Source organism: Elaeis guineensis, chromosome 2 (genome assembly GCF_000442705.2).
Source record: "Elaeis guineensis isolate ETL-2024a chromosome 2, EG11, whole genome shotgun sequence".
Taxonomy (NCBI): Eukaryota; Viridiplantae; Streptophyta; class Magnoliopsida; order Arecales; family Arecaceae; genus Elaeis; species Elaeis guineensis.
In genome coordinates this window covers 16,836,387-16,860,408 of record NC_025994.2, presented here as the reverse complement: position 1 = coordinate 16,860,408, position 24,022 = coordinate 16,836,387, and the positions used below count along the sequence as shown (strand labels likewise).

The window sequence follows — 24,022 nt, the reverse complement described above, 5'->3', positions numbered from 1 at the left end:
AATCAACTGCTACTAGAATATATTCATTTCCAAAGGAATTTGGAAATGGTCCCATGAAATCGATCCCCCAAACATCAAAAACTTCAACTACCAAGATTGGGTTGAGTGGCATCATGTGTCGCTTGGTGATTCGGCCCATTTTCTGACATTGAGCACAATTTTTACAATATTCGTGAGCATCCTTAAACAAATTGGGCCAATAAAAACCACATTGGAGAACCTTAGCAGCAGTTTTCTTAGACGCGAAGTGACCCCCACATGCTTGATCATGACAAAAAGATAAAATATTCATGACTTCGTTATCTGGGATACACCTTCTAATAATTTGATCAGGACATTGTTTAAAAAGATAAGGATCATCCCAAATGAAATACTTCACTTGGGCAAAGAATTTATATTTATCCTGCTTAGTCCAATGAGAAGGTATCTTGCCTATGGCTAAATAATTTACAATATCAGCAAACCAAGGTTCAGTAGACAAAGACATGAGTTGCTCATCTGGGAAAGATTCATTGATGGGTGGTTCACTAGATGGTGCAACTGGAATTCGGGACAAATGATCTGCTACAACGTTCTCAGTGCCTTTCTTGTCCCTAATTTCTAGGTCAAATTCTTGAAGGAGCAAAATCCATCTGATTAAACGTGCCTTGGCATCCTTCTTTGCTAGGAGATGTCTAATGGCTGAGTGATCGGTGTAAACAATGGTGTGGGTCCCAACCAAATAAGATCTAAATTTTTCTAAAGCAAAGATAACGGCAAGGAACTCCTTCTCAGTTGTGGTGTAGTTAAGCTGCGCATCATTTAAGGTTTTACTTGCATAATATATCACTCTAGGCAGCTTATTTATTCGTTGACCTAAGATTGCGCCCACAACATGATCGGACGCATCACACATTAATTCAAATGGTTCAGACCAGACAGGAGGATGAATGATTGGAGCTGATACAAGTGCATTTTTTAGAAATTCAAAGGATTCCAAGCACTCATGAGTAAATTCAAATTTAGTATCCTTTGCCAAAAGATTAGTCAATGGACGTGCTACTTTGCTAAAGTTGGCAATAAACCTTCTATAGAATCCAGCATGACCTAAAAATGAACGTATTTCTTTCACAGATTTAGGTGGTGGAAGACTTGCAATTAGATCTATTTTGGCCTTGTCCACTTCAATCCCCTTTTTAGAAATGACATGGCCAAGAACTATTCCCTGTTTGACCATAAACTGACATTTTTCCCAGTTGAGAACTAGGTGCTTCTCCTTACATCGTTCTAGAACTAATTGCAGGTGATTCAGACACTCGGAGAAGGTTAGACCAAAAATAGAAAAGTCATCCATAAAAATTTCTAGAAATCGTTCTATCATATCTGAAAATATGCTGATCATGCATCTCTGAAAGGTTGCCGGTGCATTGCATAGTCCAAAGGGCATTCGTCTATAGGCAAAAGTACCAAATGGACAGGTGAATGTAGTCTTTTCTTGATCTTCAGCGGCTATGGAGATCAGGTTGTAACCGGAGTATCCATCAAGAAAACAGTAAAACTCTTGTCCGGCTAGTCTTTCCAACATTTGATCAATAAATGGCAAAGGAAAGTGATCTTTCCTTGTCGCAGCATTCAACTTTCTATAGTCTATACAGACCCTCCATCCCGTTTGGGTCCTAGTTGGGATAAGTTCGTTTGCATCATTTTGGACCACTGTTACCCCAGATTTCTTGGGTACTACTTGAACTGGGCTTACCCAAGAGCTATCAGAAATAGGATAAATTATTTCACTATCTAGGAGTTTCAGAATCTCCTTTTTAACTACATCCTTCATAACTGGATTAAGCCTTCTTTGGGCTTCTCTTGTTGGTTTAGCCTCTTCCTCTAAGTATATTCTATGTTGAACTATAGAAGGGCTTATTCCTTTGATATCTGCTATGGTCCAACCTATTGCCTCTTGATTTGCTTTTAGAACTGACAATAACTCCTCCTCTTGCTTGGGATCTAGGTCTGATGCAATAATTACAGGCAAAGTTTCTTTGGGTCCTAGATATGCATACTTGAGATGTTCTGGGAGGGGCTTCAGTTCTAAAATGGGTGCTTCCTCTATCGATGGTTTAGGTGATGAGTTCACCATCTCAATGATTGGTTCAGTAGGAAGTGTCGATTCCTGATTAATCTGATTTTCTTTAAGTATTTCATTGACATCCTCAGACTCATGGATTAACCAGGGGTTAGACTCTAGGTCGACTTCATCATCACTAATGTCAATGGATTCATAAATACCATCTTGGACTACATTGACATCAGCATGAGAAGAGGATTCCTGTTCTAAGTTAAAAATATTAAGCTCAATGGTCATATTCCCAAAGGATAACTTCATTAGACCATTTCGACAATTGATTTCAGCATTGGCCGTAGCTAAGAATGGTCTTCCTAAAATGACAGGTATATGTCCTTTAGGATTCGCAACTGGCTCAGTCTCTAAAACAATAAAATCTACAGGAAAAATAAAATTTTCAACCTTTATCAGAACATCCTCGACCATTCCCTTAGGGATCCTGAGAGATCTATCGGCTAACTGTAATGTGATCCCAGTAGGTTGAAGTTTTTCTAATCCTAGTTGTTCATACACCGAATATGGAAGGATATTCACACTAGCTCCTAGATCTAGCAAGGCCTTTTTTATATTGGTTTCTCCAATAACACAAGAAATTGTTGGAGCTCTAGGGTCCTTATATTTAATTGGCACATGGCTAGATAGGTATGAACTGACACTTGCAGCCAAAAATGCTTTCTTTGGTACATTAGTGGTCCTTTTCCTAGTGCAGAGATCTTTTAAAAATTTGGCATAAGTTGGAACCTGATGGATTATATCTAAAAGAGGAATATTAACTTGGACTTGTTTAAATACCTCTAAAATTTTGTCTAAATGTTCAGATTTATTGGATTTCAGTCTGTTTGGAAAAGGAGCTCTAGGACTTTTAAGTACTGGACTAGGTGAATTTTCAGTTTCTGGTGCTTGAGGTTGAAAGGTAGTAGTTTTAGAAGGTGACTCGGCAGATGAGTCATCTATATCATCAAGTGCAACTACCTTATTGTCTATTTGTTTTCCTGATCTTAAGGTATGAATGGCATTTATACCATTAACTTGGTTTCCTTGTTGGGGTCGTGGACCATTTTGGTTCCTAGGATTTGGCTCATGTTGGCTAGGTAACCTACCATGTTCTCGTTCACTAATGGTCGAAGCCAGCTGACTTACTTGCATTTCCAGACGGGCTATAGCTTGGGTGTTATTATTTATGAGTTGACCCGTAGTTTGCATAAAGCTGGTATGTGTTTTCATCATGGCTTCTAGGCTTTTCTCTAAAGAGGTAATTTTTTTGTCATTATCATGGAAGCCTGGCGGGTTGTTCATCACTGGGTTGGACCTTAGATTTTGCTGATTGAAATTTGGATTACCTACATTAGGATTCTGGGACCATGAGAAATTCGGGTGATTCCTCCAACCTGGGTTATATGTGGGTGCATAAGGATTGTTCAATGGTCCTTGATAGGTGGCATTCACCTGTGCACACTCATTCGAGTAGGAACATTCTTCTAAGACATGGTCTGGTGCATTGCACCCTTTACACATGGGTGCAGATATTTGATTTACATTGGCTGGTCTCTGTAATTCTAAGGCTTCCAATCTACGTGTTAAGGTTGCAATCTTGGCCTCTGATGCTAGGGTTGGTTGAATTTGATGCATTCCTCCTCTTGAAGGTGTAGCTTTATCAGGTTCCCTAGTTGTTTCCCACTGTAAATTTTTCTCGGCTAGGTCTTCTAAGAATTGCCAAGCTTCAGTAGTTTCTTTGTCCATAAATTGGCCTTGGCACATGGACTCTAGCATGGTTCTTGAGTTTGAATCTAACCCCTCATAGATGATCTGGCATAGTCTCCAAGTTTCTATTCCATGGTGTGGGCATTGGGTCAAAAGATTCTTGAAACGATCAAAGTACTTCCAAAATGATTCACCAGCTAGTTGGTAAAATTGATTTATTTCATTCCTAATCCTAGCTGTTTTATGATGGGGGAAATATTTTTTTAAAAATGTTCTCACAAAGCCCTCCCAAGTAGTGACAGAATAGTTTGGCAGACTATAAAGCCACTTCTTAGCATTGTCCTTAAGGGCAAAGTTGATTAATCTAAGTTTGACCTCATCCTCTGTTAATTGCAGTTTCATGGTTGCACATACCTCCTCAAATTCTCTAATAAATATATAAGCATCTTCTAATCCTGTGAATTTTGGAAGCATATTTATGATTTGAGGTTTGATTTCAAAATTGTTAGCTGTGGGTTGTGGCAACCTGATACAAGATGGTTGGATGGAGCCAACTGGATAACACAAATCCTTAAGGGTCATGGGTTGGATTGGTTCAGCCATTGGAACAATAGGAATTGACTCAATTCTAACTAGACGACCCGACACTCTTCTCCACACACGAGGTGTACGGTTCTCGATGTTTATACAATTTTTTTTTTTTTTTTATAAAATTTTTATGTATAAGGAAAAGAAAGAAAAGAGAAAAAGTTCTAAAGAGAAGATCCTAAGGAGTCCTAAATCTAAAGAAAAGTAACCAAATTAATTTAAATTTTAAATTTTTTTTTTTTTTTTCAAACAAGTGAATCAATAAATTAAACTCAATCTATCCTAGGGTTAACCTAAATCTAGACAGCTCCTAACTGTTCCAAGATGACCCTTCAAACCTTCCAAGTGGAGATTGATCAACTAGTTAGCCAGGTAAGTATAAGAGGTGGGAGGTTCACTCATCGTTGCCTTTCTAGACACCAAACGAGTTGGCCAGGCCAGCAATTGAACCAATTTAACAAACTACCCTCAGGGACTTGCCTAGACACCAACTAATCAAACAACTCAAACTTGGTAGAACTCTTAGGGTTCCTTGTCCTATTGAGCTCGAATTCCTTAAGGTTGATGTCTAATTGATTTTAAGATTAAAAGTCTAGGTAATGCAATATGATGGAGATGGTTTTTGGGCTAAGGAAGGGTAATGAAATCCCCACCTTATCTTGTTAATGGGTTGATGCCCTTAGATTAATTATGAAAATGCAAATACAAATAAACAAGATGACCAAGAATGTAAAATATTTTAATTTAGAATTTTTTTTTTATTTTGATATTTTACTTCACGATTATGAAATGTCTTTTGTTTTGTTTTATATATTTTTTTTTTGTGATTAAGTAAATTCAAATGATTAGGTCTAAAAGCAAAAGTAATTAACTAAAAATAATAAAAGAGAAATTAAAAGCGTACCTGAGTTTTCCAGCAATCACCAACTAAATATAGAAACCTAAAGAAAAAAAAAAAAAAGAGAGTTATAACGCACGAAGAACAAATATTTGAAAATAATTTAAAACGCCAGATCCCCGGCAACGACGCCAAAAACTTGATGTGCAAATCTTAAAATTTGTAAATAAAACCGCAAGCGCACGGTGTGCAGAGTAGCACGACCAGCGAGTACGGGTCGATCCCACAGAGACTTGGTTTTAAAAAACGATTTTCAAATCTATGCTCAAGCGAGCTTTAACAAAAATCGAAAGTCGAAAGTTGTTTGCTAAGGACAATAAGACTAAGGATCTAGGGTTTTTGAATCCACTAGATCTAGATTAGGGAATTCTACCTAGAATTTTTCTTATTGATCCTAACGACTACTCCTCTTGTCTTTCCCAAGCATAGATTATGAAGGGACTAAGGCCCAACGATAACCCATCAAGATTCTTTACAGGGGAGTAGTAATTAGGATCCCTTAGGGTTTTCTCCTCCTATGCACTGAATCAAGCATGAACTATGAAGGGACTCTGACCCAACTGTAGTTCATCAAAAATTCTTGACAAAAGAGGAACAAAAAGAAACCCTAAGAAAAAGAAAGAACCCTATGTAAAATCCCTACTCATGATCTAGCTTCATCGCAAACCTTAGAAGGGATGCTTAGCTAGACATGATCTAAATCTACTTGCAAAATTTAAATGCAGAAAAATAAACTACCCTAATTTCATAAATTAAACTATCCTAATTGCATAAATTTAAACTGCATAATTTAAACTAACCTAATTGCATAAAATTAAATTGCATAAATTAAACTATCCTAATTGCAAGAAAAATAAATTGCATAATGTAAAGAGATGAAATTGCATAAAAATAAGATTTTATATATATAAAAAAATTTATTACAAAAACCTCAAAGCTCGAGGCTTGAAAAGAGAGCTAAAAACCCCACTATCTAGGGTTACAAGCTTGATCTCAAGGAAGAATACATAAAATAAGGGCCTTTGGGGGCTTTTTATAGGCATTTGGGGTTATAAGGTTTTCAAAACTTCCGATGTGGGACTAAGAGGTTTTAGGGGGTTTATGGTGCGCCGATGGGTCCATGGTCCATGCGCCTGTTGCTGTGGACCAGGCGGCTAACCAGATCACCAAATCAGTTGATTTTTGACCAATTTTGATCTGATTTGACTCGGGTTTGACCCAATTGAGTCTTCTTTCTTCATTCTTCAATTCCTGGGTCAATTTAACTCCGTTTTGCATAAAATTTACGCCGTTGGAATCCTCTTTCTTTGTTCTTTCTATTGATGATCTCTTCTTCTGCAAAATATAATAACAAGTATCAATTTCTTAATAAAGTTAGATAATTTAGATATTAATTGATACTTTTTATGTCAATTTGTGACATAAATCAGGGAACAAATTGAATCTATGGATCTAGTAGACCCAATTTATGAACCACCTTGAGACTTAGCATAGTCTGGCTGAAGACTTTAAACTTAGCACTTGTTAGGAGAAAATCCAACGTATGCATGTCTGTTCAATTACTCAATTATTTTTTTATTTTGTAGAAGCTTAATAAGCATAATAGCTAAGTTGGAGGGAGAACTACATTTGTTATCCTCAAGGCCCAGGCTGAGCCGAGAACAAATTAAGCGCAAGTGAACTCCTTCCTTTTCTCTTCTTTTACATATCACACTCTATTTCTCTCCTCCATTAAGGACAATGTCATTTAAGTTGGAGAGAAGAATAACTAATTTAATTGAGTCTTCAAGTATAGTCAAAAATAATTAATTTTGTGTATCCAAATTTTATCTCGATTTGAAATTAATTAGGTACTTTAATCAATGAATGATTAATAATCTAGATAATTTTAGAGATACTGAGGAGCAAATTAATAAGAAAATCTAATGAATGATAGTGTTTAGATCAGATCAAATTTTAGAGTGATTCCAGAATCCTCTTTCTACCCATCTCAATGAAGAATCTACTTCATGATAGTATAGGTGGAAAGATCGAGATATGCAATAATCTCCCTTACTTCTAAAAAAAATGGGTTTAGCATTGTCTCACTAAGTAACCGGACCTCTCACCTAAGTAAGTATTGTGGTTCACATCAAAAGGTGAGGATGCCAGGAGACCTGTTATAGAGTCAGTCTCACTTCATAGCTTTTTTTGAACTCGAGTCAGCAAGTCCAAAGGGTGTTCTACACCTAATGCCTTAAGCTAACGGTTTGAGAGTCCTTGGCCGAAAACTTGCTACAAGGGTCAGCTAGAAGGCTCAAGAGGATAAGACATTGCACTAGACTCTTTTTAAAAAATAATAATAATAGATAATAAGGAGACTAAATTGTAAGAAGATAATAAATCCAGCTCACATCAAGTTAGAAGACTTAAAGAGTAGAGTAGAGAGTTGATAAAAGAAGATCTTTAAAATTTTTTATGGCTAAACTCAACCAATAACTTGATCGAATTAGTAATCCAATAATGTATCTTTTTAATAGTTTAGCTGGATATCAGCTATCTTTAGGAGTACCTAGGATAACTTATAATTCAAGAATGAGTCGGTACACATTGCTGATTCAAGGATGAGCAAAAGCTAAGTTGGAGAATGTGATAAAAACTTAAGTTAAGTCACTAGAGGTACTAAATATTATAATAATTGATATTATTTTATAGAAATTTGATGCTCTCTAGTCTTATTAGTAGGTAATAAGGAATTTGGGCTCAAACAATCCAAACTAGATTCAAATTGACTCATATTCGAGTGAACCAAACAACCAACTCAAGAGGTATGACGATCAAGTAGGATGTGCCGTCGATGGGCACCCATGAACGTGCAGCTGAGAAGAGGAGTGAACGTAGATGCTAGTTGTGGATGTTGGCATGAACTGGGGATGCACATAGAATTAGAATAAAAGAAGATTTTTTTGGAAAATTAGATCGGACATGCGGCATGACATTAAAAGCTATGGGACCCATGGTGTATTTAAAAAAGGTGGTGCATGGCATTGGCTATGGCTGGTTGCTATACCTTGAAGGATCAATAGAATGGAAACCATGTGATTGTGGGCCACCCACTATACATGTAAAATGATGGGGCCACAAAAATTAAATGCATGGGTGTTGGGCTTGGGTGAGTTGCTGGCATGCGGGTGATTGAACACCGGTCTCAAGAGCATCAAGCTGCTATAAGCGGGTGTGCGCGATGCGGTGTTGCAAATGCGAAAATAAGGAACAGCTGAGAAGCATGGATGCAAGACAAAACCCTACCTAGGGCGGCCTCAAAAATCAATAAGAAGCCCCTTGCCGCCCCATCTCGGGATCATCTCTCAACTCTCCATGCCTCCATCTCTCTCCAAGCTGGCCACTCCTTTCTCTCCTCCATCAACCCTAAGCCTCCACTTACATCCTCCTTCCAACTACTGCTCAAGTGTCTCCTCGATCCTAGGATGTCAGCAAGAAGAAGCTCCATGGCCGGCTAGTTCTCCACCTTCTCGAAAAATCACTAACACACTTGTAACGGCAGTATTTTTTATTTCTTTATCTTTTATACTTTCATCTTTATATGTAATAAAAGACTTATTTTATTTTTTTATCTATGGATGTCTTTTATTCACTTTGCATGAGATCATAGTTTAGAATAGCCTATCACTCTTGGAACGAGCCGTGATCTAAGGATACGATTCGTGCTCTTAAGATAGTCTATTCTAAACACGATTCCTTTTATGTACACAATCTTGACTAGCTTATACTTCAAAGAGACAGATCGTGATCCAATGGATACGGGCCATACTCTCTCCAAATAGGCTATATCTTGGTTGGTTACATATTAAATATTTGCATATTAGAAGGGTACTAACTGTCTAACAATAAATCAGTTGAATCCTGAGATACTTCTTTCAATACTTAATCAATCCTTTATTAGTGCTCTAGTTTACTTTGCCTATTGTTTGTTCATAATCTTCTAATCAATTAATTAATATATTAATCTTTCTTTAGTCTATTATTCGAATGTAATTTAGCCCACGATCTTTGTGGATACGAATCTGATTTGCACTATCTACATAGTAGTAAATTAGTACTTAATTTTGACCATCCACAATGGCGATCACTAACCACAAAGAACCCTCAAAGCTTACAAATCCAAGCCATCTGGGCTGAAGACCTTACCTAAAGGACCCTCAAAGGCCCCTCATTCCTAAAATGAACTCAGCCAATGAAAAAGCCTTTGGTTGTGCGAGAAGCGAGGACTAACCACAAAGGTCCTTAATGCCATAAATTCAAGTCATCTAGGCCAAAGACCTCAGCGATCAAGAAGCGAGGGCTAATCTGAAAGACCCTTGAAGGCCCCTCATTTCTAAAACGAGCTCAGTCAATGAGAAAGCCTTGATCATGTGAGAAGTGAGGGCTAATCGTGAAGAATCCTTGAAGCCCTCACACTCAAATACTTGAGTCAAAACCATAGATGTCCAAAAGTCAATGATGAATCTAAAAACTACTTATAACTGCAAATCGACAAGGGTGGAGAACTTTTTTTTCCTGAGCTAGGGCATTGAAAGCAATGGCATTCGAAACAAATTAACATTACTACCTAAGACTATGGCACCCGAATAGCATAAAAAGAATATGATAGGTAAGTATCAACACCACATTTCAATAGATTGCTTCATTAAATTCTAAAGGTTGGGTTGACCAATTACAATACTGGCCCTATGGATAACAGATGACAAAACAAATATGCATATATACATCAATATTGTTGACCATCAAGACTCCAGGCTGGGACCATTCTCAGCCTAAGAATGGTCTTCGATGGCTGGATCTGGTGCATCCTCGATTGAAGGTGCCTCCTCTTCGACATTGTCGGCTTGGGCACCCAAGCTCACTCAACAAAGAACCTCAAGAGGGCCAACATCGACTTCAGGAAAGATTCATCTAACCAAAGCCCTGCACTTTCTGAAGCCAATCTCATAGGCCATTAGAGGCTTTAACCATGTTGAGCATGACTTCAAGCTGGCTGGTGGCAATTCGGGCTTCGCCTACTTATTCTTGTCTTCGACAGTGATGGTTAATGCCTCACTCACCACCACCTTTCGAGTGAGCTCCACCACTACCGACCTCTCCTTGTCAATCGAATGCTCTAGGGTAGTGATCCTTTTCTTGGTCATGTGAAGCTCATTTTAAAGCCATGTGACTTCTCTGTGGCACCGCACCTTCCCTCTTCAACTGCCTTAGTCGATTCTACTTGGTGTTCCAAGGTGGCAATTCTTCCTCGAGCTACGAAGAGCTCATTTCTAGACCATGCAATTCTTTTGTAGTGCCCCACTTCACCTCCTCAGCCATCTTGATCGATATTGCGCAAGCTTCGATTGATCAGGTTCTCTTCAAAGCATATATCTTGTCAGTCTAGTTAATATTCTTCCTTAGTGCTTCACTTCTGCAAAGCCTTGGTGCAAGACTTCTCTCTTTTCAAGGCCCTTCGTTTGGCCTAGAGGCCCTCTTTTTGGCTTTATGAATCTTTTTCTCATAAACCTTGACTTGAATGTTGATGGGTCGAGCCATGCCTCTTATAGGGACTCAATGTGACTGTGAATAAATAAGCAGCCGCAGAACCCACAATGGCTCGACTGCATAGAGATAAAACAAAGGTGTGGCAAAAATCAGAAGAGACAGGAGGGAGCTTTGGAGGTAAAAAAGCCTTTTCATTAAGAAAAAAGTTTATTTTTTACATAATAGATAAAATAGGAAAAAGAAAGTAAAAGACTACAAGAATCTAAAGCCTAAGTTGAGGTGTCTACAACCTTGCACTGAGGATCGGCCAAGGATCTCAGAGCGACAGTCACCACCTAATCAGTCTCCTTGATAGGTGCTGGCATCGATGAAGGTGGCTCTTCGATGACCACAAGCTCAAGCTATGGTTGCGCGTCAATGGCCACGACCTCTGGCTGCAACTATTCTTCAATAGCCGTAAGTTCTGATGGGGGTTGATCATCGTAAGCCTCTTCTTCCTCATCCAAAAAAAATGATCTAATTTAGGAAAGCGAGCTGATATCTTCTGGTGGCAAATTTTGGTCTGGTGATGAAGGCTTTCTCGTCAAATTTGACCTACTCGACAGTAAATTCCTCTGATGCATGGAAAGCCTCCACTACCAAACAATCCACCTCCATGATTTGGCCCTCCACCTTCTCCATCTTCTTCTCTACCTCAGCAACCTTCACCTGTGTTGCCCAGTGCCACTTCTTTTCAAGGCCAGCTCAACCTCAGCCCTGACCTTGGATGCCACAACCTCCTCCCATAGTGCCTCAGCCTTCTGTAGTGCCTCTTTAAGATGCTTGGCTTTAGCCTCGGATGCCTTTATTGTCGATCGGCGCCCATCATCATGGCGAGTCCATCTCTTTGTACTTCTTGTGCACATTGGCGATCTCCAAATGGGCCATCCTTATCGAATTGGTGAAAACTGTAATATTATTGTCTAGAAAGATAACAACTCAAGAGGAAAGGTGAATTGGATTCTCTAAAAAATTTTAGCTAAATCTGAATATAAACAAGAATGTGCTTCAAATTAACCAATTTAAGTGATCATGCTTTATGATATATGTAGTTGCAGAATTAAGATACTAAAGAAGCGATACAAGAATTGAGAGAAATTGTAAAGTCAGTAAGTAAAGCTAAAAAGAAAGGTACAGCACAAACACAAAACAATATATAGTAGTTCAGTGCAACCCCATACCTGTCCACTCTCCAAGCTCTCCTTGAGAATTCTAGTATAATCCGGCCAATTACGTCATTTTTGTTTTATTCGAGATCATAAACAAATTCAGTTAATTTTTTAAGATTACCAACCAAAATCATACGTCGATTATTTTTTAGATTCATAATCAATCCAATTGATTTTATGGGATCATCAATCAAAATCTATAACATTCAATTTTGGGCTTGAATGGGCCTAATCCCATATTTCTTTCCTCCAAAGAAACTTGAAAAGAAAATAAGATACAAGATATTAAAATTTTAGCATAAAATAAAATAAAAAAAATAAACTCTTTTGAAGTCTGAAGAAGTTATTATTGGATTGCTCAAATGATGCTTCAACTTCTCTTTTCAACGCTTGAGAGAATGTGGAAGATGATGAAGATGATTACTCTTAAAAGTTCTCTAAATTCTATGTACAAATCCCTCTCTTTTCTCTTCCTCAAGGGTATTCAATGAAGCTTTCATAAATTTGAGTGTTTCTTTCTTTTAATCCCTTTCTTCTTACTTTCTAAATGATTCTCTAGCTCTTAAAAGGTTTGGAAGTTACTGGAGTATAAATTTTGGCCGTTAGAAATCTTGGAGTAGCTGTTGAAGTGAAAAACTAGCTATTGAAAAAGTATATAAAAACTAACCGTTAGTACAGTCTCATGCCAAGGATCGACTCGAATTCCTTAGAGGTCAATCCGGGCTATCTTAGAGTCGACTCAAGCTTCAGGGGTCAACCTAAGCTAGGATCCTAAAAATATAGTACTTTATCTTCTCTGAGAGAGTCGACTCTTACTATTCAGTCGACTCTTACTATTCATGAGTTGATTCGAACGTATGCTAGTCCACTCAAGCATGCTAAAGCCAACTTCTCTTCCTTAGGGTCGACTTCTGAACTTCCTAAATTTGATTTTTCTTTTATTTGTAGCTTGTTTTTGTTCAAGGCTCGGCTCCTAGCCTCCTGGGGTCAACTCTACTAAGTCAGATAATTGAAAAACTATCCTTAACTTCTTGACTTAACTTCTTTTGAGAAAATCTTTTTCATGGATGAATTTTTTAATTTAAACATCTGAAAAATTCTACATTCATCCTTGAAATACATGATTAAACTCATAATTACTCAAAGTTTAATAATCATCAAAATCATTCATGGAGTGAACAATCTCTCCCTTCTTGATGACGACAAAACTTTGAGTATATACACAAATAATAAACATAATATGTTTTAATTAATTTATCAATATGAATCATGAAGTAAATAATTAAGCACTCGTAGGCACATATTTCATGAATGCTTCAATTTTCTTCAATTTATCTTAAGTTCAGTTTCAAGAATCAATACACATTTCAACATATACTCATTTCAAATGACTATCTCAATTCAAATAAATGAGCATTTGATGCATGATGAAACAACTCAAGCATTTCAAGCATTTCAAGCATATACTCTATACAACTCCTTCCCCTTTTGACAATATCAAAAACCATAAGGAAAGGATTTTAAAATGAATCATCAAAATCAAGTTAAAACTCAGATAAACATACATTCAATATTTAGAATTTGATTCAAGTTCATTTTCAAATCTTAGATTCAACTTTCAAATTCAGATTTTAAAATTTCTCCCCCTTTTTAAAACTTTTATCTTTTTAAAAATTTATTGTAGATTGAATTTCTTTCTTCTTTTGATCAATATAGATTTAAAAGGCACGTCTCTTTCTTTTTGAATAAAGTTGATGCATTAAATAGATTCTCAAATTTAATTATAAGATTGCTTTAAGCTTCAAAGATTCAAGAAGGATAAAGCACTTTAGAATAAAAAATTTAGAATATCAAAGCTAAGCATTAGATATATTTGGAAACTCGTCTCTTTCTTTTCTTAATAATTATTTGTCAATTAAATTTTTTGAATGTAACAGAGCAAAATGTGGTATTAGAGCAAAATATGCTTGGGATAAAATAATCTTTCTCCTTTTTTTAAGAGATAGGTTGTTTGATACCAATTGTAAAAATAATTTGCTTTATATCGATTTTTGGTACCAATTATTTTAAAAATCAGTTCAAACAGTAAATTTCTTGAATCTTTTTCTTGATACCAATTAGAGATTTAAAGAGCAAGTTTAAAATTTAAAGATTTTTTTGATCATAACAAAATATAAAAATATGTTTCAAATATGGATTAATACCAATAGAACATTCAAAGCAAATCATAAAGAGATTTTTAGTTATTCTTTAAAAGAATCACCTTTTTCTTTTCTTAAAAAATATCAAGTAGTTAAGTTCAGACAATGTATGAAATTTTTAAGTTTGTCTCAAATAACATCATATCAAAAATATAATTATACAAAATCAGATTCAGATAAAGACATTCTTCTCTTTTTTGTCAAAAAATAAATCAATAAAATACAAGATAAATAGTAAGCTGTCTGATACTAATTAATTATAACTATTTTTTTAAAAATATTTAGCTTTAAAGAGAAATGATAGCTTGCTTGAAATATTTATTTGATATCAATTCCAAAAGATTCAAGAAGAGCATTTTTTAAATTTATTTTTTGATATCAATGAATCAGAATAAAGTATAAATTCTCTTTTGAGATCAAAAATTACTTCTTGATATCAATTAATTATCAAAAATTGATGATATAATTAAAACATGGGAAGTATGAATAGTTGTTCAAAATGAATCAAATGATCGAAACTATAAGAATGCTTAAATAAATCTGTTGGTGTAGAATTCTACCGAAGTCGGAGTTGCTGGAGTTGAGATGACCGCGGCCGCTGCCGAGACCTGCAAGGGAAGTCTAAACCGGAGTTAGAGGTGCTTCGGCAAGATCCTCCGACGTTCAAGTCAGTACTCTGTCTCAATAGAAATGGAGTACTCGAGTGAGAATTTTAGCAGAGTTTCGAGATAGAATTTTGAGCTTAGAGAAGAACGTATCTGGGAGTCCCTTTTTATAGACGGAGAGCGTAACTGATTGACAGCGACGTCTGTAACCGCCTGGTAGTGGGCTGTTCAGAGCCGCACAGAGTTTGTTACGGAGAGTAGTGGCATCAGAGGTCGTTCAAGGCCACGTGAAGTTTGTTACGGAGAGTGGATTGATGTCCATTGTTGCGACTTGCCAGAGAGTGATAGAGCCACGTGGAATCCGTTGTAGAGAGTGGAGTAGGGTAGTGGCCATTGTCGTGACTTGTCAGAGAGTTCGAATCTGTCGGCTGGAGCTCGGCTAGGATGTCTGATGGAGCAGAATGGCTCTTTATCCCGTCGATCTAGGAGAAGCTCGGATGTTTTCGAAGTTGCTGACGAGTCTACTGTTGTCGGATGCCTCGAGCGCTGATGCTACAGGTAGGAGTCATCTACTGTAGAAGCTCGGATGGAGACTTTCTGTTAGTGAAGTTCGGTAGAAGTCCGATTACTAGAGAAGTTCGTCTGGGATTTGCCTGATGTGGAAGCTCGTCTGAAGATTATCCATCGGAGAAGTCCGATTTCATGAAGAATCTGGCGGAGGGTCGGTCGGTGGTGGACTTCGGATGGCGTTGGGGAGGTTCATCCGTTGGAGGAGTCTGGGGATCCTGTGGAAGTCTGGATGGCGTTGTGGAAGTCTGACTGATGCTATTGAAGGCTGATGGCTGGGGAGGTTCGACAGACACCGGAGGTGATCGATCGTTGTAGAAATCCAACTGCTGGAGCCCATTCATTGTAGAATCTCGTCCGATATCCATCCGCTATGGAAGTTCGGACGGAGCCTAGATCTTGTAGAAGGCTGAAAGGAGACCACTTATTGTAGAAGCTCGGTCGAAGATCGGTTGTCGTAGGAGCTCGAAGTAGTGACCTGATCGGTGGATCTTATCCCATCGTAAAAGCTCGTCTGAGATCCGTCCACTATAGGAGCTCGGCTGAAGTCTGCCTATAATAGAAGTTTGAAAAAAATTCGTTTACAGTAGAGGCTCGAATAGAATTCGCTTATAGTAGATATCTAGAGTAGACCGCATGCAGTAGGAGTTCGGCTCTTACAGGAGCTCGATTGGAATCCGGAAGACGGTCGACCATCGTAGAAACTTGGATGGAGTTTGATTACTGTAGAAATCTCGTTGTTGGAGAAACTCGGATATTGACGAAGTCTGAAAGAAGTTCAGAGTAGGGTCGTCCGCGGTCGGAAGAAGTCCGGAAGAAATTCAGAGAATAGTTGATCACTGTAGAAGGTCGGCTGATAGTGAGGCCCAGAGAGCCTTGGAGCGGCCCGGTAGATGAATGGAGAAGCTCATTGTCGGAGAAGTCCGGACAGTCGAGGGGGTTCAGAGAGACGCCACACAAGGTCGGAAGTCGAAAAAGTCCTGGAAGGGTCGGTCTTTTATAAGCTTCGGTCGGAGGGTATTTTATACCCAACACCAGTCTCCCTACTTCCGAGTTCGGGTTTCGAATGAAGAAAGTATAGAGAAATTCTCATGGCCGAAGTTGCTCCCCCTTTTTTTTTTCTTCTGCATTCTTTTCCTTCTCTTTTATCTTCTTGTACTAATTTGAGTCGTGGCGCTTTTGTCTCCCAACGACAGTGTCCTGCTGAAGCTCTTCCCCTGCCACAAGGGATTCCTCTGAAGTCGATGATCCGAGACCTCAGAAGGAAAGTTCGTCAGTTGACGAAGAAATCTAAGAAGCTAGAAGATGAACTTCATCGGCTGAGGAAGAGCCATTCGGAAGTCACTGTAGAGGCTATTCGCTTTCAGGACCTCCACAGAAAGGGTCTCATGGAATACACCCGGAGGAAGGCCGACTTCGTGATGGAGTTTGAGGAACTCCGAAAATGTGCCAGCGACCAATCTTGGACTTAGGCTTTCAAGATCAGCTCCCTTGAAGTCAAGCTGGCTGCCGCACGGGAGAAGATCGGCCAGTTGGAAGGGAGCTCATCCTGGCTCACAACCCAAGCCGACCACGATCGAGACTGGTCGAAGATGTTCTTTGACCTTCAAAAGCAGCTGCAAGATGCTGAGGCGAACTACAACGCCTACTGAGTCGGCTGGAGCGGGCAAGTAGAGGACTACCGAAGGAAGCTCCAGACGGTGACCGATGAAGTTGCCCGCCTTCGAAGGTAGTTGTCTGAGAGAGTCCAGCTTGCCTCTGCATAAGGCTCCGACGATGTCCGCTCCTTGAGTGGGACCATGGCAGAACTGTCTGTGGCCTTTGGGCGGGAGGAGGCTGAACTGCAGCGGCTGAAGATTCAGCTGGTCCACGAGCAGCAGGCGATCAAAGATGCCGAGGCAGAGTCTAAGGTCCTGAGGAAGAGGCTTCGAGAGTCGGAGGGCGAGAGTCGGTAGTTCCACCAGATGTACCAGGATTTGCTGCTGAGAAAGATGGAACTAAAAGAAGAAGTCGAAAACTTAAGGCAATCCCTAATAAGGACTGAAATCGAGAGCTCGAAGTCGGAAGAAGCTGGGCTTCCTTAGAGCTCCTTTCTTCTTTTTTTTTGTCTTTCATCCTTCCATATATTCTTTTTCTTTTCTTGTCGTTTCTCTTTTTGGACTTCAAGGTTTTGTAATGTGTACTTCACTAATGAAATAAAAAAAAAATTCTATTACCTCGTTCATTTCTGGTATTGAGTTGTCATTTACCGAACTTCTTTTATCTTTTATCTTGTTCGACGCCATCGTTGTTTGAAGATTTTCGATCGTCGCCATGTTGATTTACTTTTTTTGTTCGTGACCGTAGGTCTTTTCGAGGTCATTTGAGTTTGACGCTTCCTCCCGGTGCTCGAGCTTGGAGATCCGAACTTCTCGTTACTTTGAGAAAGTCGATTTCTCCTCGACTTATGTCGAGTTTCCTTTTAGTGACTGAGGGTTTTTTGATAGGAGTATCCTTCCTCATTGAGACGAGGTCCCTTATGTCTTTGATGTAGTTTTATTTTTCACTTATCGCTGGTGTAGTTCATCGCTTTCCCTTTTCATCTCCCCCTTTCTTTTTTTTTTGTATTCGAGTGAGGGTTTTCCCTCTGCTCTTAACGGGGTCGTGAGAGCATAGAGGAGCCATTGAGGAGGCCTTTCTCCTCATCCGATCTTGATCGACTGGGTCTTTGTTTGCGTCAGGACGAGATTCTCCTCTTATTCCCGATAGTCAATTTCAGCTCATGTTAGGATGAGGTTCTCCTTCTGTTCCTAACAGGGCTGTGGGGGCACGTAAGGGCCGCTCCCCCCATCCGGTCTTTAAGTAACCAGGCCTTCGATTTTGCTCATGTTAGGATGAGGTTCTTCTCCTGTTCCTAACAAGACTGTGGGGGCACATAAGGGCCGTTGCGCGGGCCTCTCCCCCATCCGATTTTTAAGTAACCAGGCCTTCGACTTTGCTCATGTTAGGATGAGGTTCTCCTCCTGTTCCTAACAAGACTGTGGGGGCACATAAGGGCCGTTGCGAGAGCCTCTCTCTCCGTCCGATCTTTAAGTAACCGACCTTCGACTTTGCTCATGTTAGGACAAGGTTCTCCTCCTGTTCCTAACAAGACTGTGGGGGCACATAAGGGCTGTGTGCGAGGGCCTCTCCCTCCATCCGATTTTTAAGTAACCGGGCCTTCGACTTTGCTCATGTTAGGATGAGGTTCTCCTCCTGTTCCTAACAAGGCTGTGGGGGCACATAAGGGCCGTTGCGAGGGCCTCTCCTCCCATCCGATCTTTAAGTAACCGGGCCTTCAACTTTGTTCATGTTAGGATGAGGTTTTCCTCCTATTCCTAACACGCTTAATTTCGACTGAATGAGGGAGTTACTTTCTGTCGTTATAAGCTCATGCTAAAAGGATAAATATGTAAATATAAATTTTTTATTTAAGGCAAAGCTATTGGTAATACATTCGCAGATTTTTCGAATCCTATAACCGTGAAAAGTCTGCTCCCCGTCGGGGTCCTCCTGAGATGGAGTTAATGATCCCAATCGGAGGCCGATCTTCAGACTGCTCCTCTCTCCTTGGCGGCTTCGATTGCGGCAGGGCCCTAGGTCGGTCTTCCCTACCTTCAGATCAGTGTCGAATGAATCTGTCGAGCCGACCTCATCTGATGAGCTCCTCGATCTCGTCTCGGAGCTGAATACACTACTCCGTGTCGTGGCCGTGGTCACGATGATAGAGGCAGAACTTGTTAGGATTGTGCTTCTCGGGGTGTGTGCGCATCCTTTCCGACCTTGGCAGCTGTTCCCTAACCTCCATCCAAGAGAAGATCCTCTGGAGCAAGTCACAAGCAACCCTCTCTAGGATAGAATTGGATGGCGGAATCGAAGATGTGCTTGATCCTTGGTCAATTGGGGTGGTAGTAGAAACCAAGCTAACTTGTTCAACTCAGGAGGATGACTAACAAGAGTCCCCAACTTAGGGGGTAGGGACAAGAGCCGAAGGCCTAGGCTTTGGAACATGAGCTTGGGCTGGGGAAGCTAGCACTACATCGACTAGGGCATATGAGATCCAAGGGAGGTCGGTCCTATTGTCTGCCCAACTTCGACAGCCTTAGCTTCTTCTGGGCTTTAATAATGGCCAAAGCTTTCCTCTTTCTTATGATATTCTTCTTCAGTATTTTGAGCTCCTCGGGCCTCATATCTACATCAAGCAGAAGCAGATCAATCCAAAAAAAAAATAAAGAAGAAAGATCAACCTATCAAACCGACGCTCACCTCGGGGGTTGGCTAGACTAAGACTAACATTGAAGAGCATTTGTTTTGACAACAGCTGCTTTAATGGTGGAATCTTATACTCATGCAAGATCTTAAAGTGCTGAATATCTTTCTTCTCTAGTAATGGAATTTGAAGGACCGACTCTCTTGGCCATCCCCAGTGAGCAAATCCCCAATCCTTAATCGAAGAAGAAGAAATAAAAAGAAAATGCTCCTTCCAACCATGAACATAGGAAGGAGCACCTTTGATTAAAGATAAAACCCCCTTTTGAGAGGAGACATACCACCAATTATTAGTGTAGGGATACCTCTTAAGGATGAAGAAAGATTGAAAAAGGGGGGTTGGACAGACCTTGGCCAAGAAATAAGTGACAAGGAAACCACACATAAAGTGCTAGGAGTTCGAACCATTGAACTCAACGACATGTCCAAAAAAATTGAAAAGCTGAAACAATGAACAGAAGGAGGAAAAGTCTAAGTGCTGCTGGAAGGCCTTCTCATATAGAGCAAGCTGACGATGGGGAGGGTCGCAAATCCGATCGCTCTATCTTAGAAGTTCCAACTCATATTAAAAAGAATCTCAAACTGAGCCTGTATCAAACTCAGGTCATCGAGGGCTAGTACCGATCAATACTATCCAGGCATGTAAGACTTTTCGACCTTGTGCATGGCATCCGGCTTCTTGGGGTCATACCCTAAGGAAGAAGGATTGGAAGAACAGCCCCCTATGTTGCCTGATCTGCCCATCTTATGATTAGAAGCTAAATGAAAAAAAAAAAAGAGCAAGGAAGATGGCGGAAGCAAGACCAACAAATGAAATGGGAGAAGCAAGCATCGAAAGGAGGGACCCAAGGATGTGCTGGGAGACCAACCTGTGATTGAGCGAGCACGTGATGGAGGCTGTCAGAGAAAATGGTCGAAAGTTGCCAAGAAAGTCCAAGAACCACCGCCAACACAAAGCTTGAAGAGGATAGAACTAAAAGGTACAAACAAAAGGGATAGATCTCTACTTATAGATGCCTTAAATGGCGTGATTTGAGCATCGGTTCAATTAGGCGCGCTGGATGATCACCACCTGGCATGACTTTATTGGCCTAATAGACCCCTGGATAGCTCATTTATGAGCGCATCTAAAATGGTGTGCATGATGTTTCATCTTGCCCAAGTGATGCAAACGTGTTACACTGACTCAGGGATCAAGCATCTGACTTGTGTCCTTGATGGATTTGATCTAATGTACTCCCTTCAGCCAATCCAGTTTTGACTCAAACTTGGGAGTAGGAGGCATATGTTATAGGTAGAAATCTTTGCTGCCTGAGTTGAAGATACCAATAAACCTCAATCATGGCTGATCTAGGGTTGGCCACTGACCCCATACATCAGCCATCAACCCATGCTTCGGCCGACCCCGCTTCCATCGATCTCAGGGAGCATCAGTTGGCCTTGATTGACATATTTAGAAGGGTTGACTAGAAGCTCTCATATCTTTTTTTTAAATCACACGACCGCTAGAAGTAGCTGGCAATGAGTCAGATAAGGCAACGATAACCTTCAAAGCACAGGAGATCAGGTTAGCTCAGGGTGACGTGCTTGAAGCAACAGGGATGGCCTCCAACTCTCCTCTCTCACAGCTCTCACATTTATTTATAAATAGAGGCAAATAGGAGACCCTTAGGTATGCAATCTCTCTCTCTCTCACACACTCCTTCCCATCTATTTTGAGATTTCAACATGAGCGTAGGAGGATCTCTACCGGAGTCAACTTCGATCAGGAACTTTTTTTGCAGGTCTTGCGACTGTCACCCTGTTGTCGCCGCCCACTCCAGCTGCACCGATCTCAAGTCAGAGAAATTGCATCAATAGGCACAAATTGAAAGGAATGGAAAGGAGAGCCATGGGATAGAGTGCTTTGATATTTGTGCAAACGGATGAATGATAAAAGATATAACACTTTGAGATCTAGGCAAGCAAAGGATGACAAAACATGGAGTATTTAAAAGATCTGTGCAAGGAGATGAATGATAAAAAATAGAGTGCTTTGAGATCTTTGCACATAGATGATGAATGATAGAAGGCTTTGAGATCTCTATAGGTAGACAGATACTAAAGAATAGAGTGCTTTGAGATCTATGCAAATGGATGGTGACAAAGGACTGAGTGCTTTGAGATATATATAAATGAATGAAAAATCAAAGATGGAGTGCTTTAATATATATATATATAGTTGGATAATAAAAGGTGAAGCACTTTGACATCTATACATATAAAAAATAGATTCTATATGGCATCTCCATTGCCGGTTTACTATAGGCAGCCAAGCATTAGTTAATTATCCATCTAAATATTCCCATTATACTCAAGTACAATTCAAATATATATGAAGCAAAAAAAAAAAAAATCAAAATGTAAATCATCTGCTTAAAGAGCTTCTTTCTTAGTCGAAGCTCTTCGAACAATTATTTCCAGTTTACTAAGCCATATTGGTTAAAATTTGGTCAAAAAATAAAAATAAAAAATCCATTCGAGATGTAGTATTAAATCGAAAGCTACATACAGCGGGTGCAATCAGCCACCATCACATGCCCTTCATTTGACTTCATTTAACTTCATGCGTTCTTCTCTGATCCACTATGATGGATCCACCCGAACAAAGGCATACAATGCGATCATTATCTCATTCTTAACCATGTTAACTACAACTATTAACATCTTTCCAAACTCATCAACTTTTAGTCCAAAGGGGATTACAAGTAAACTTGCCCTTCATAAATTCTTCGGCAGTAGGGCCCGCCCAACCACTCGCCCACCAAATCATCGATTTGAGACTCCATCCGTCGTCGTAGATCATCAAGACCACCTTACCATGGTCTCTCTCCACGGCAAGTTGCATCCTCAAATCCCCACCCTTCATCATCCAACCGACGGTGATGGTGACGCAAGCCATGACATGTTTCCCTTCGGAACTCTCTAGACAGCGAGACCATCTTTCTCTTTTCTTTTGTTTGGTAAAAAAAAACATCATCCATACCTTCACCCAAGATAGAAACAAGAAAAGAACGAAACGAAGTGGGCAAATGCTACGGTGCTTCAAAGTCATTATCGTCTTTTCCGCTTTCAAAAAACTTTCAGCTAACGTAAGAGGTTACCTCACCGTCCCCCAATCCCATCCTCTATATATAGGCCCCTAGAGTTGTAGAGCTTCTTCTCATCGCTTGTTACTCAATCTGGAAAGAGAGAGAGAGAGAGAGAGAGGAGAAAAGAAATAGAGACGGAAACAATGGCGACGGCGGCAGAGAAGGAGGGTGGTGCTGCTGGACTTCTGGGTGAGTCCGTTCGGGCAGCGGTGCCGGATCGCGTGGCGGAGAAGGGTGTGGAGTACGAGTACAGAGGAGGGAATCTGAGCGACAAGAGCCCATTGCTGCTGAAGATGAACCCGATCCACAAGAAGATCCCCGTGCTCATCCACCACGGCAAACCTATCTGCGAATCCCTCGTCATCGTCCAATACATGACGAGGTCTGGTCCAACAACCCCTCCTCCCCTCCGACCCCTACGAGCGGGCCAAAGCACGCTTCTGGGCCGACTTCGTCGACAAGAAGGTATGGAGACAAAATGCTAACAAGACAAAGTATACATGTAAACAAAGAGGTATCGATCTCTTTTTGTGTAAAAGCTGGCCAAGTTATTGCGTTAGTTACTGTATTAGTTTCTGAATGTGGGACGAGGCTGTGGAAGCTGAAGGGGGAGGCCCACGAGGAGGCCAGGAAGGACATGATCGAGATCTTGAAGCTTTTGGAGGGTGAGCTCGGAGACAAGAAGTACTTTGGGGGAGAGATCTTCGGCTTTGTGGATGTAGCGCTGGCGCCCTTCACCGCCTGGTTCTACACCTACGAGACTGTGGCAAAATTTAGCATCGAGAAGGAATGCCCGAAACTGACGGCGTGGGCCAGAGGTGCAAGGAAAGGAGACCGTCTCCAAGTCCGTTCATCATCCTCACAAGGTCTATGAGTAGTCGGCAAACTCAAGAAAAAGTATGGAGTGGAGTAGAGGAAAGAAACGTGGTGTATGGCTACATGCACGGTTTAAGTAGGGATATGTACGAAAAGTTTTATCGTATTTCCTTTGTGTTAGAAGGAAACTTGATCGTGTTTACTTTGTGTAGGAAGGGCATGAAATCCTTTACTTATGAATAAAGAATCTTTGAGTATCTTTTTTTTCAATCTAATCCACGCACATGAAATGGTTGTTACATCATTAGAAGGATATCAAATTATGAACTCAAACATGACTAGTTTGGTGGAGTATCCCATGTCATGGAGCATCTTGAAGGCGCTAATTAA

At 40.1% G+C, this 24,022-nt stretch overlaps 1 non-coding gene and 1 pseudogene across 1 annotated transcript; both read left to right on the top strand.

Annotated features, from left to right (window-relative positions):
• Positions 1-3,929: 3,929 nt before the first annotated feature.
• On the top strand, positions 3,930-4,036 carry LOC140855918 (small nucleolar RNA R71). Its single transcript, XR_012139361.1, has one exon. It is a non-coding gene; the product is annotated as a small nucleolar RNA R71 (small nucleolar RNA).
• An 11,633-nt stretch (positions 4,037-15,669) lies between these two features.
• Positions 15,670-23,729, top strand: LOC140855584 (probable glutathione S-transferase parA; annotated as a pseudogene).
• Positions 23,730-24,022: the final 293 nt, after the last annotated feature.